The 13,506-nt window shown below is 38.6% G+C and overlaps 1 protein-coding gene across 10 annotated transcripts in view; it reads left to right on the forward strand.

The window, feature by feature from the left end:
- The window catches only part of TCF20 (transcription factor 20), a 98,708-nt gene that overhangs the window by 47,248 nt on the left and 37,954 nt on the right, over nucleotides 1-13,506 (forward strand). For 7 of the 10 annotated variants that reach the window (XR_011559497.1, XR_011559498.1, XR_011559500.1 and 4 more), the window contains exon 1: nucleotides 181-354. The exons of 2 other annotated variants lie outside the window; for them this stretch is intronic. The gene's annotated coding sequence lies outside the window, so the exon portion shown is untranslated. Of the gene's footprint in view, nucleotides 1-180; nucleotides 355-10,486; nucleotides 10,503-13,506 lie in introns of those variants that run through there. One more of the 10 variants, XM_070755998.1, reaches the window with a different exon arrangement.

Raw genomic sequence — 13,506 nt, forward strand, 5'->3', positions numbered from 1 at the left:
TGCCTGCTACTCTTTTTTTTTTTTAATGCGCCTTTGAGGGAGGTAGGCACGCACGCACGCACGCACGCTCCACCCGCATAGCCCGCTTGTCTCGCGCGCCTCCCTTTTGCGCGCGCTCTCTCGCCCCTTCCTTATTGGCTTGGCTTTGTCAGCTGACCCCGTGTTATTTCCTGCGTGTGTGTGTCTCTGTGAGGGGAGAATGGAGAGAGAAACCTTCGGTCTGTTACTGCGGAGCCGCTTCCGGACAGAAGCCGATCCCGGCTGCCCCACGCGTCACTGAAAAAAAAAAAATTGTCCACTCCGCGCTCCCCTCCGTGGGGAGGGGGGGAGCGGGGAGGAGAACGAGGCACTTGGGTAATGACTTCCATACGTTTAAAGCCGTCCTGCGGGCCTTGGTGGAAGGGGCGGGGTGGGAGAAGGAGACGGGGCCAGGCAGTTTCTGGGCCGCGGCACCTGGGTCTCCTTCCCCCAACCTGTATATATACTGTTTATATAGATGCTTGGACCAGGAACGTGGGCTACTAAGAGAGGAACACCCAGAGTGGGTGGGAAGTGGGGAGGTCGGCAGAAAGTCCTTTATTCCAGCTAAATCCGCCCCTCGGGAGTTCCTGTACAGACCTTTCAGTTCCCTGTCATACTTCCGCGCTTGGTTCCTTAACGTGTGTACATCTCGCGAAGAAGAAAGGGGTCTGAGAGGAAAAGCATAAGGACGGGATTCAAAGGTTTGACGTGGGAGGGAAGAATAGTGAAATAGCCTTTCTTTCAATGGTTGAGTTTCATTACTTTTACTAATATTCCTCCCCCAAGCAATATTTATTTATTTACTTACTTATTTATTTACTTATTTATTGGATTTATGTGCTGCCCCTCTCCAAGGACTCGGAGCGGCCTTAGTCTTATGCACCAGTTGTAAGTTAAGTACATAGAATAGAATAGAATTTGTCTTGGTGCATATGCTCTCAGCATACATAAAAGAAAATATAGATTTGTCAAGAATCATGTGGTACAACACTAAATGATTGTCATAGGGGTCAAATAAGCAATGAAGAAACAATATTAATAAAAATCTTAGGATACAAGCAACAAGTTACAGTCATACAGTCATAAACTTTCGTAAACTTCTTAAAACCCACCTTTGCCGTCAGGCATGGGGGAACTGAGACATCTCCCCTTGCCTATGTAGTTTTATGTATGGAATATTTGTGTGTATGTTTTTATATAAGGTTTTTTTTAGGTTTTTAATGTAAAATTGTTATTTTAGACTTAATATTAGATTTTATCACTGCTGTGAGCTGCCCCGAATCTGCAGAGAGGGGTGGCATACAAATCTAATAAATAATAATAATAATTGAGAGGAAATGGGTGATAGGAATGATGAGAAAAAAACCAGTAGTAATAGTAGTGCAGACTTAGTAAATAGTCTGACAGTTTTGAGGGAATTATTTGTTTAGTAGAGTGATGGTGTTCTGGGAAAAAACTGTTCTTGTGTCTAGTTGTCTTGGTGTGCAGTGCTCTGTAGCAACGTTTTGAGGGTAGGAGTTGAAACAGCTTGTGACCAGGATGCGGGGGATGCAGAAGTTAAGTACTTGTGTGTATTACTTATAATTGTGGATGTTTTGATAATGGTATTTAAATGGTATTTAGTATTTAAAAAATACTAACTTCAAAAATAGTTTACCCTTCACATTTAGTTGCCTAGCTCAACCATTTTGAACCTCAGATCTGGTGCTTTACAGCGCCTCTAAGTGATTTACAAAGTCAGCATGTTGCCCCTAACAATCTGGGTCCTCATTTTACCAACCTCAGAAGGATGGAAGGCTGAGTCAATCTTGAGCCGGTGAGGATCGAACTGCTGGCAGTCAGTAGGATTAGGCTTCAATACTGCACTCTAACCACTGCACCATTATGGCTGCTACTGCTGTTGTTACTACTACTATTATTATTATTACTATTACTATTACTATTATTACTTTATTTAACACTTAACACTTTTTAAAATGTTCAGTTGACCGAGTTTAATGAATAAACATGAAACTCAGTCAACTGAACATTTAAAAAAGTGTCACAAATACAACTAACTGGTGCTAATGGTTGCTACGGGTTGCTAAATATCTTTTTAAAATACATTATGTCCTGAGTAGTGCAGTTTTTTTGCAGTTCCTTTCGTGTTATTGCAGGAAGCTGCAATTTCTTGATGTGCTTTGTGGAATTCTTGGACATGGTGCCAAGTACTTCATGACACTGGGTATCACTGTTACATGTTTCATCCATAGTGTGTAGTTTTGATGGCCAGGTCACAATATTTTGTAATTTTTTCCAGTTCTTTTTCTTTGACTCTGGCATCTTCTGATACAACGATACCAATAAACTGTACACTTCAGCCCTAGATATCTGTGATATCTGGCATGTTGTGTTTCAAATGGCTATCTGTATTCGAAAATCCCCCAAGATTTTCACTGTCTCATTTTCAGTAACTTTTTAAACTTTGTTCTCCCATAACTTTTCAGATACAGATACATCATATTTTTAATGTAATGATCAGTGGACTAATTAAGCAACTCGATCATATCTAGCTTTGTAATCAGTTTGTGTGATTTTGCTGCTGCGCTCACACATTAAGTGTGAAATAGTTTCAACTTCGTTGTTGCAAAGTCAGCAGTTTGGATTGTTGGTGGATTTTTGTATCTTTGTTTTCATGGCATTAGTTTGTAATTGTTTGGTGGTGTTATTGTTGATGTTATTATTATTACCCTGTTTCCCCCAAAATAAGACATTCCTGATAATAAGCCCAATTGGGCTTTTGAATTCATGACAATAAGACCAAGCACTTATTTCAGGGTTCAAAAAAAAAAAGATAGGGTATTATTTTCAAGGAAACACAGTATTGTTGTTGTTGTTATTATCATTCCATTTTATAAAAATATTAAAATACATTGCTCAAAAAAATAAAGGGAACACTCAAATAACACATCCTAAATCCAAATGAATGAAATATTCTCATTGAATACTTTGTTCTGTACAAAATTGAATGTGCTGACAACAAAATGAAATTGATTGTCAATCAGTGTTGCTTCCTAAGTGGACAGTTTGATTTCACAGAAGTTTGATTTACTTGGAGTTATATTCTGTTGTTTAAGTGTTCCCTTTATTTTTTTTTGAGCAGCATATATACTCCCTTTGGTGAATGTAATATGACACTTTAATTGTAGGTACTGTAGTTATATATTTGAGAACATAATTCCCAATGGCAAACTATCATAAGCAAAGTGTGGCTTCAGTTTCTGTTCAGCCATGAAGCTGTCAGTGGTAAGTTTGCCATACCTATCTTGCAGTGATTATAGTTGGTGTTTATAATTGAACTTGAATTTCTTAATGAAAAGCAGAATATTACTATACAGTGATCCCTCGATTATCGCGAGGGTTACATTTCAAGACCTCTCGCGATAATCGATTTTCCGCAGTATAGTGGTGCGGAAGTAAAAACACCATCTGCGCATGCGCGCCCTTTTTCCATGGCCGCGCATGCGCAGATGGTGGAGCCGGGGAGCGATGAAAGTGCGGAAGCCGACAAAGATTGCTTTGAATGTCGGCTGCCCCCGCGCCCCCCAGCGCATCCGGCGCCCTCGCCGCTACCGCCCGCTCGCCCGCCTGCCCGATCCACCCCTCTCACCGGCTTTCGGACACGGGTCCTCCTGCAGCAGCGCTGCCGAGCAGATCAGCTGCTGGGCGGCCGAAGAAACCTTCCCTGGGTCTTCCCCGCCGCCCACGCAAAGGGGAAACCCCGATCTTCGGCTCCTCGCTGCTGCCCGCCCACCCGCCGCTCGAGAGCAAGAGGGGGAGAGATAGAGAAAGAGAGAGAAGAAAAGAAAGAGATGAGAGAGGGAGGAAGAGAGTGTGAGAGAGGAAGAAGCAAGGTAGAGAAAGAGAGAGAGAAAGAAAGATGAGAAAGGAAGGAAGAGAGTGACGTCATCGGGTGGGAAAAACCGCGGTATAGCAAAAAAACCGTGGAGTATTTTTTAATTAATATTTTTTTGAAAAACCGTGGTATAGCGTTTCGCGATAATCGAGATCGCGAAAATCAAGGGATCACTGTACAACTTACATACCATATATTTTGTAGGTAACACTGCAGTTTTTGAGGAACTGACTACTTGATCTTGCATGATGAGGTCTTCAGCAGTTTTCTTGGCCCTTTTTCACTTAGCCACATCATCTGCCAATTTCCTGAGTTCTCCTGGAGCACATAGTATTTTCCAAAAATTATTTATTCTTTCCTTTTTTGGATTTTGAGTAACCTAAAGCAGTATAATATGATTCACATTTTCCATCTGAGTAAGAAAGTCTGTGAACCCACTAAGGTCCAGAAGCAATTTGTAAAGGAGACAGACATTAGAGAATTCTTGGTGACCTGGGTGTCGCCTCCTGAGGGGTGGGGGACAGGATCACTGTCATTATCAGTAGTTTACTCTTTTTCCACATTGAGAGGTATCCATTACTTCCTCCTTGCCTATCCCTAGTTTACTTAACAGGTTTCAGCTAGATTGAAACCTATTAAGGTTTGTCTTTCTTCTAGATAAAGAATTAGCAGAGAGAGCAAGACTAAGAATCAGTTCATACAGTAGCTTTAAACCACCTTGATTCCCTGTGGCAATGTTAGCTATGCATTTTGACTCCACTGTTATGGAAAGTCTGTTCCTATCAGAAATATTGTTGCTGTTACCACTGAGACACTAAATAGCTAGCTTAAAACTAGAGACTTCAAAACAGGAGGCTGAGAAGTAATTGTAGTGTATTGTTGCTGTTTGTTTGTTTACATTTATATGCTGCCCATCTCCTTGCGGACTCAGGGCGGCAAACATAATAATAATAATAATAATTATTATTATTATTATTTAATTATTTATTAGATTTGTATGCCGCCCTTCTCCGAAAACTTGGGGTGGGCTGATACAAAAAGGTACAAAAGTTAAAACCCCATAATAAAAAATATTCATCCATCAATCATTCAACAGTCATTTAGCACTTAGGCCAGAGCAGATGGTGCTCAAAAGTCCTCCCAGGCCTGGCAGCAAAGGCGTGTTTTTAGGGCCTTTCAGAAGGCCAGGAGAGGAGGCAGTGCGAATCTCCAGGGGAGGCTGGTTCCAGAGTGCTGGAGCCACCACAGAGAAGGCCCTCCCCCAGCGTCCCACCAATCGTTATTGTTTGACTGACGGGAGATGGAGGAGGCCGTCTCTGGGATCTGATCGGTCATTGGGATGTGTGAGGCAGAAGACGGGCCTGTAAGTAATCTGGTCCTAAGTCATATAGGGCTTTATAGGTAATGACCAACACCTTGAATTGTGCTCGGAAATCAACAGGAAGCCAGTGCAACTCACAGAGTGTTGGAGTTACATGGGTGTATTTAGGAGCACCCATGACAGCTCACGTGGCTGAGTTCTGGATTAACTGAAGTCTCTGAACGCTCTTCAAGGGTAGCCCCATGTAGAGTGCATTGTAGTAATCAAGCCTCGAGGTGATGAGGGCGTGGGTGAATGTGAGTAAATATACTCCCTGTTCTAAGTAGAAAATGATAACGTTCATTTTTTTTGTGGTTAGCTGGAGGTGGTCTTTATTTTAACATGAGGTTGGTTCTGTTTTTCTGCATAGGTGTGCTTTGACTTGTTGAATCCTGGTGACAGGATTTGAAATTTTCTTCATAGGGCTTCAGAAATAGTTTGCCATTGCTTGCTACCTAGGGCTAAGAGGGAATGACTGGGTAAAGGTCACTTTCAGCTGGCTTTGTGCCTAAGAAAGGACTAAAACTCCTGGTCTCCTGATTTCTAGCCTGCAGCCATAATCACTCTTAAATTTTCCTAGAAAATATATGTTGCTGAATATTTTCTATTTGTAATTTTTCATCTGTATAGTAATATAAGTTTCTGTATTTTCTAGGTTTTGCCCATGTAGAGGGAATCCTTGTTTATCAGATATTTGTTCATTGCAGTATTTTAAAGGTATTTTCTCTGATGTTTTAGTTACTACATAACTGTGTAGTCCGTAAATTATTTTTATTGTTATAGGTAGTATTTGATTTATGACCACAGTTGGGACTGGAATCTCAGTTATTGAGGGAAGTGGGATACCCATGTAACCACTTTAGTGCAGTGACCATAATCGCAGAACTTCCAGTTGCAGTTGTTAAGCAATTTCTCAGATTGTTAAATTGGATGGAGTGAAAGGTTGTTTGCTAGGAGGATTTCAGTTTCATGTGAATCTGAAAATCTGAAATCATCCTGGCAGACAGGTTTTCACGCTCAACATTTCTGTAGCCCATCAAAGGATTTTTTCCTCCATGCATGGAATGGAAATCCTTCATGAGACTGCAGGAATGGAGCTGAAATTACCAAACATCTGAACTGCAGTCATATGATGGGTGTATGATGTTTTATGTCAGTCAGGTGTTAAGACACTTTCTGAGGCTCTTAACTTTGGGCGGTCGAGGACTACCAGTATGTGAAGGATTGGGAAACTTGGATTTCATATTTGCCAACATTCCCAGTAAAATATGGCCTACCTATTTCACAGAAGCACACAATCAACTCAGGCATGTTTTGTCCGGTCAATATGGACCAGATTTTTTGGTTGCTTCCAAGAAACCTGAAGTGCTTTTGTTTTTGAGGAGTCGATGTCTAAAACTTAGTCCTTATTATATTTCTATCAAAAATGAAAGAATAGTTCCAGAGTTGATATAACAGCATTTAATTTTCTACTTTAAAGAATTGAATATTATATAGTGATTGCTGGTCTTAAAAATAATTAAATTGGTTGCAGTGGATTTAAGTTTAAAATTGATTAATCATAGTTTTTTATTTCGAGTCTACACCCCAAAGAATTGCCATGTAATTTTCTTGATTGTCAGTATAAAAAATATAAGTCATTGACTCATGATTTGAAAATCTTTTTGAAATAACATACCTTGTTTCCCCCAAAATAAGACACCCCCTGATAATAAGCCAAATCTGGCTTTTGAGTGCATGACAATAAGGCCAAGCGCTTATTTCAGGGTACAAAAATATAAGATAGGGTTTTATTTTCGGGGAAACACCGTATTAATGTAACTAGATTTGTAGATTTTTTTTTAATGTTAAAGATATTAATGTTGTGTTGAATTATTCCATAATCACACATATACAAACGTGTGGATGTAGGTGCAAGGGCAGCAACATGATAGAGATTTTATAATTAATCTTAAAACTGAAACTTACTGTGAAATAATAGAATAGAATAAAATTCTTTATTGGCCAAGTGTGATTGGACACACAAGGAATTTGTCTTTGGTGCATATGCTTTCAGTGTACATAAAAGGAAATATACATTTGTAAGAATCATGAGGTACAACACTTAATGATTGTCATAGGAGTCAAATAAGCAAGGAGGAAACAATATCAATAAAAATCTTAAAGATACATGCAATAAGTTGTGGTCATAGAGTCATAAGTGGGAGGAAATGGGTGATAGGAATGATGAGAAAAAACTAGTAGTAATAGTTGTGCAGACTTAGTAAATAGTTTGACAGTGTTGAGAGAATTATTTGTTTAGTAGAGTGATGGTGTTTTGGGGAAAAACTGTTCTTCTTTCTAGTTGATTTGGTATGCAGTGCTCTGTAGCGACGTTTTGAGGGTAGGAGTTGAAACAGTTTATATCCAGGATGCGAGGGGTCAATAAATAGTTTCAACGCCCCTTTTTGACTCGTGCAGTGTACAGGTCGTCAATGGAAGGCAGGTTGGCAGCAATTTTTTTTTCTGCAGTTCTGATTATCCTCTGAAGGCTGTATCGGTCTTGTTGGGTTGCAGAACCTAACCAGACAGTTATAGAGGTGCAGATGACAGACTCAACGATTCCTCTGTAGAACTGTATCAGCAGCTCCTTGGGCAGTTTGAGCTTCCTCGGTTGGCGCAGAAAGAACATTCTTCGTTGTGCTTTTTGGATGACGTTTTTTATGTTAGGTAACCATTTTAGATCTTGAGATATGATAGAACCTAGAGATGTGAAGGTCTCTACTGTTGATACTGAGTCATCTAGTATTGTGAGAGGTGGTAGGATGAGGTATAAATACCTTGATGTTTATTCTTGTTCAGTTTTTTTACCAGTGATAATTATTTATTTATTGGAGGTTTTTTTTTCTTTTTCATGTGTAGATAATGCGCTAGATCTGTTTGCTGACATGATATGTCCAAAACAGTACTATCAGAGAGATATGAAATGATAGAGAATTATGACATAAGCTTATTTTGAGAACGGATCATCCCAAACAAACAATAGAAGTCCGTGTGATCAATCTTACAGAGTACTCATTTAATATTAGAGCGTGCAAGTACTGATAAAAGGGTATCATCTAATTTTTATTAAAACATTAAATTATGATATTGCAATAACTTTTGTTCAAAAATGAAAATTGTAGTACACTAGTAACTTGAAATTGTAGTATACTAATAAGACAGTATTTTCTACTTTTGCATATTCATTTTTAACTTTTTTGCTGGAGGTTTGAAATTTGAAGCTTCTATGGGGACTAGGATCTTTACCATTTAGTATACTGGTTTATTTCTTGGTTTGGTGTATTTCAATTTCCCCCCCATTTTCTATATTATTTAAAATTGAGGAAGAGGAAAGATTGGGGAGAGGAGGAAATTTTTACTTGCTAAATGTTATTGGGTTCCTAGATCTTATATCTAGATAGTTATGTTGCAGATAGATAATTTTGGGGAAGAAAACTGTCCCAGGACTATTTTGGGATTCTTAAAAATAAAATATAGACTTAGCACTCAAAAAATTTAATTCCTAAAGTTTTTTTCATGATGAATAACAACTAAAGTCTTGAAAACTGTTAGTTTTAGAAAACATATGACAAAGATAGATAATGTTAACACATATTCTTGAGTACTCAGGTATTTGGGCTCTAGAGTAGGTTTAGTTGTGCATTCCAGGAATTTGAATCATAATAAAAGAGGTTTTATATGTTTTTTAAAAATATAATATCTTCCATGTGTATCTATTAATTAACCATGTGTGATTGATAGACTCTTGATAAAGGAAATAATCTTTGGTTTTTTTTATCATTTATAGTTATTCCTTTATACTAGTGATGGTGAACCTTTTTGGATTTATGTGCCCAAAATGGGGGGGGGGCGCATACTTATGTGTCCACATCCATAATTTCATGCATCCCTCCCCCTCCCAGCACATGATGGCACACCGGTTTTTCTCTTTCCCCAGACTTCAGAGCCTTTCTAGGAGCCTGGGGAGGGCAAAATTGGCTCCCCTCCCCGGAGGCCAGAAATGGCCGATTCTCCATAATGATTGGAACTAACTTCCAAGAGTGGAATAATACCGTCCCTTCAGCCAATGAGGACTGAGTCTGTCAAATTGTATATCTTCATCCTCCTGCCTTAATTTCCCCTCTTTGACTTAGTCCTCAGCCTATGCAGAATGCGTGTTTCTCATTCTTATTCTTCAGAGGTGTTTTTTTTAATTGGTCATTGAGTTTCTTCTTCCCTGCCTCATTTTCCTTCCAGCCTAGATATGGCAGACAGGGGCAACTGCAAACTTAAAAGCCACTCTACCAAGACCCCAAAAAATATTATTTGTTTTTGACCTTGGGAGCTACACACTGAGTCTGTCCATCGTCCTTCATCAAAGAGGGGGAAATTAAGGCAGGAGGATGAAGATCTACAATTTGACAGACTCAGTCCTCATCCCACTCTTGGAAGTTAGCTCCACCCTATGAGAAGAGGTGGATCTGTAAGACCGACACCCCTTTCAAGCTGGGAAACAGGCCATTTCGGGCCTCTGGAGGGATGGGGAAGGCCATTTTCACCCTCCCCAGGTTCTTAGAAAGGCTTTAAAGCCTGGGTAGAGAAAAAAAACTGAACTTCCAGTTCATCTGGAAGTTGGCAAACAGAACATTTCTGGCCTCTGGAGGACTTCCAGGGTGGGAGAAGGCCATTTTCGCCCTCCCCCGGCTCCTAGAAAGGCTCTGGAGCTTGAGGAGGTTAAAAACGGATCTTACCCAGCCTTTCCGGAGGCTTAAAACAGGCTGTTTCCTGATTTCCAGTGGGCCTAGAAGGCCGAAAATCAGTTTGCCAGTGAATGCATGCATTTTGGACTGAGCTTGCGTGCCACCGATATGGCTCCACGTGCCACTTGTGGCAGACGTGCCATAGATTCTCAATCATAGCTCTATACAGCAATAGACCAAGGCAAGAAAATTATCTTTGCTGAAGCTACTTAAAATTACTGAAGTATTTGCAACATTGGTTGCATAAAGAAATATTGCATTGGATAAACCTTCCAGTTTAGGGGATAATTTTTTAAATCAAAATTGGCCAATTTATTGATATAGAATTACTCATTTAACCATGTGTGTTATAATTTGTTGTCTTTTTTTTTTTTTTTTGGTGGCTTGGCGTTCCAGTTTACACATTGCACTAACTCTTACATTCTGATTTGTCATCACATGTTAGGTAAGCTAGTGAGATTTTAAAAGCTAAAGTGTACTTTTCTGATTTCTCTTCATCAATTATAATCAGTTCCTTTTAGTCCCTGTCTTCCCCTTTCCTTCTTTTTTTTTTTGCTTTCTCAAGTTTGTTTATTCTTTTTAATCTCACCTTCATTATTGCTCTCTTTCCTGCATCTTCTTTTCCACCTTTTTATTCCTTCAGGGAAAAAGTGTCACTGATAATAGACTATTGGGAGAATGGTAAAAAGTGTTTTTTCAACCAGTGGCAACAGTGATAAAAGCAGCCATATTAAATCGACATTTCAATAAACAGTAGTAACTGCAAGAATATCACCATTTAAAGCAGTAACGGAAAAAGTCAATAGCATCTACTAGTTGAAGTATGAAGTATGTGTGTAGGTTTAAGGGGAGTAGTAGTGATGTTTAGGGTTCATGTTTTGTGAAAAATATGATCTATATACTTCCTGATTATAAATATTAAAACCTCAAGCAGTCTTCTTGTTTTTATCTTCTCAGTGCTAAATTTTTTAAATAAAATTATTCAGTCTGTTGTAACTTTAGGAAGTATTTATTTGTTCAAGTCTACTTTATCCTTCTAGCTGCTTATAACAATTCAAATATATAAGTCCAACAATGAAACATTTAATGAAGGTACCATAATTGGAACTGGAATTTCCACTGGTAAGCAATAGGATCATAAAAGTGCAACATCAATGATCACATCATTTACCAAGGGGAATTCTGTCACTTCAAATTGTTATTGAAGTGAATCACTGCAGTTAGTTAAACAAAGATATCATATGATCACGACTTCTTGCCAGCTTCCCTTTTGCTTTTGCATGTAGGAAGTTAGCAAACTTCTGATCATGTGATCACAGGATGCAACATCATTGTGAACCAGGTTCCCAGAACGTGATCACATGATTACATGCAATGTAAGTAAGGACCAGTCGTAAATACCACTTGTTCATCTCTGTCATAAATTTGAACAGTTGCTGAATGAATGGTTGTTAAATGAGGATCACCTGTAAATGAATTTTATAAATGACTTTATTATGATGTAACCTATTTTCATTTTGCTTTTTATATATAACATTTAAATTGAAAGCCATCTCGAATATTCACTTTGAACGTTTAAGGTAAAAAAGGCAGAATGTTATTGTGGATAGAAGATGTAAGATTAATCATTGGATCTTTTACTTCTCATAATGTAATTTAATTCATTTATAATTCGTTTAAGCTGGACTTAGACCAGAACTCTTGAATTGTATAAAACAGATGTGGCATATTTTATGCGGATTTTTAAATAGCAATAGCACTTAGAGTTATATACTACTTTAAGAGCTTTACAGCCCTCTCTAAGCAGTTTACATAGTTCACATATTGTCCCTAACAATTTGAGCTCTGATTTTACTCACCTCAGAAGGATGGAAGGCTGAGTCAACCTTGAGCCTAGTGATATTTGAACTGTCAAATTGTAGGCAGCCGGCAGACAGCAGAAGTAGCCTGCAGTATTGCACTCTAACCACTGGGCCACCGTAGCTCATAAGGCTGAATGGAAGCAAAGTACAGCTTTTTCCACAGATTTGTAGCTTTCTGCTATTTATGACCTTCCATATGTTAGATTACAGCTGTCATTGGTCATAGTCACCCTCACTCATCATGCATTAGATTAGTAAAAATGTTGGATTAACACTGACTGGGAAGATTCGATTCGGATCCTTCTTTGACAATAAAGGTCACTAGATAAAGCAAGACTTTTTTTTTTGGCTCACATGAAGGGTTGAAGAAGTTGGGCGGAAGAAATAACCTTTTTCCTTCAGCAAAAATGTCAGAGTGTAGATGATAGGCACTATTGTGTAGTGTTTTTAATGATAAACTGGTCATGCATATGTTTATTTTCTCAAGTAGCTGGTTACAATTTGTTGTATGCTTTACTCAGTGATTATAATCAAAGCTTTCCCAATTGCAGTCGTTGAGGAGGCAAAGTGAAAGAGCTGTCAGTTAAATGAAGGAAGGCAGCTCCCTCCATGTGTAGAAGTGAACTTTGGTTGGGTGCAGGAACAGAGTTCAGATCTTCAGGATATGAGCTTCCTTTCTGCAGCCTACCATAGGGGTTCCCCTCCCATCCATGCTATTTCCCCCCTCCCCAATGTATATTCTGTGGACTGAAGAAGCAAAGCATCCTTTCCGAGTTGTCTTCACTTTGAACGGTTGTTAAATGTCCAGTCATAAGTCAAGGACTATCTGTAGTGTACTCAGAGAAGTCAATAGCATTTCTATGGGAAATACGCCTATAATCAACTGTGTCCACGTAGTTGTATATTTCATAATGTTATAACTTTTCACAGAAAATCTTGCAGAAAACTGGTTTCTATAATAGGAAGAAAGGATATATCTTTTTTAATTTTTTTTAAAGAGTTCATTTAAATAAATTACTCCACACCTTTTACTAAAAATGGAATATAAATTAAAAATGTATATAATTACATACATTTTATATACATGTTTCGGAAACTAAAATGTATAAAAATGTGTTTCATTCAAAAAGTAAATTAAATATGATTGACTCTACATATTTTTGCTTTGTAGTACAGTATAACTGATGCCGGTGGAGAGGAAGTTTTCAACTTATGCCCACAGCTGTAACCAAAATTGTTTCTGCCAATATTTCTGCAAGGCAGTTTTTAAGTGACTCACTCCTGATTTTATGACACCTTTCCCCATGTTTGTTAAGCAAATCACCACAGTTAAGTCAATCACTGCCATTGTTAAGCGGGTTCAGCTTCCTCCATTGACTTTCCTTGTCAGAAGCCAGCTAGGAAGGTCACAAATGTCAATCACATGATCCCAGGATGCTACAACTGTCATCCATACAAGAGCTCAAATTTTGATTACATGCCACGGGGGTGTTGCGGTTGTTGTAAATGCCTTTTTTCAGAGCCGTTATAATTTTAAATGGTCACTAAACAAATGGTTCTATATTGAGGACTACCTGTATTACCTAA

This window comes from Erythrolamprus reginae, chromosome 6 (genome assembly GCF_031021105.1).
Source record: "Erythrolamprus reginae isolate rEryReg1 chromosome 6, rEryReg1.hap1, whole genome shotgun sequence".
NCBI classification, from domain to species: Eukaryota; Metazoa; Chordata; class Lepidosauria; order Squamata; family Dipsadidae; genus Erythrolamprus; species Erythrolamprus reginae.